The following is a 283-nucleotide window of genomic DNA, read 5'->3' as shown; positions in this document are numbered from 1 at the left end:
GATTTACTCCAAATTGAAGGCATACTGAACCAGCATGGCTACCACAGCATCCTGCAGCGGCATGCTATCCCATCCGGTTTGCGTTCAGTTGGACCATCATGTATTTTTCAACAGGACAATGACCCCAAACACCCGTCCAGGCTGTGTAAGGGCTATTTGACCAAGAAAGAGTGATGGAGTGCTGCGAATCCACAGTCCCCGGACCTGAACCCAATCGAGATGGTTTAGGGTGAGCTGGACCGCAGAGTGAAGGCAAAAGGGCCGACAAGTGCTGAGCATTCTG

General features: G+C 51.6%; 1 protein-coding gene across 1 annotated transcript in view; it reads right to left on the bottom strand.

Annotated features, from left to right (window-relative positions):
* Positions 1-283, bottom strand: part of zgc:66455 (uncharacterized) — a 16,095-nt gene that overhangs the window by 11,837 nt on the left and 3,975 nt on the right. The gene's annotated exons all lie outside the window — the stretch shown is intronic.

The sequence above is a fragment of the Etheostoma spectabile genome, chromosome 5 (genome assembly GCF_008692095.1).
Source record: "Etheostoma spectabile isolate EspeVRDwgs_2016 chromosome 5, UIUC_Espe_1.0, whole genome shotgun sequence".
Classification (NCBI taxonomy): domain Eukaryota; kingdom Metazoa; phylum Chordata; class Actinopteri; order Perciformes; family Percidae; genus Etheostoma; species Etheostoma spectabile.
Note: the sequence above shows the minus strand (reverse complement) of the source record. Positions and strands in the feature narration are given on the sequence as shown.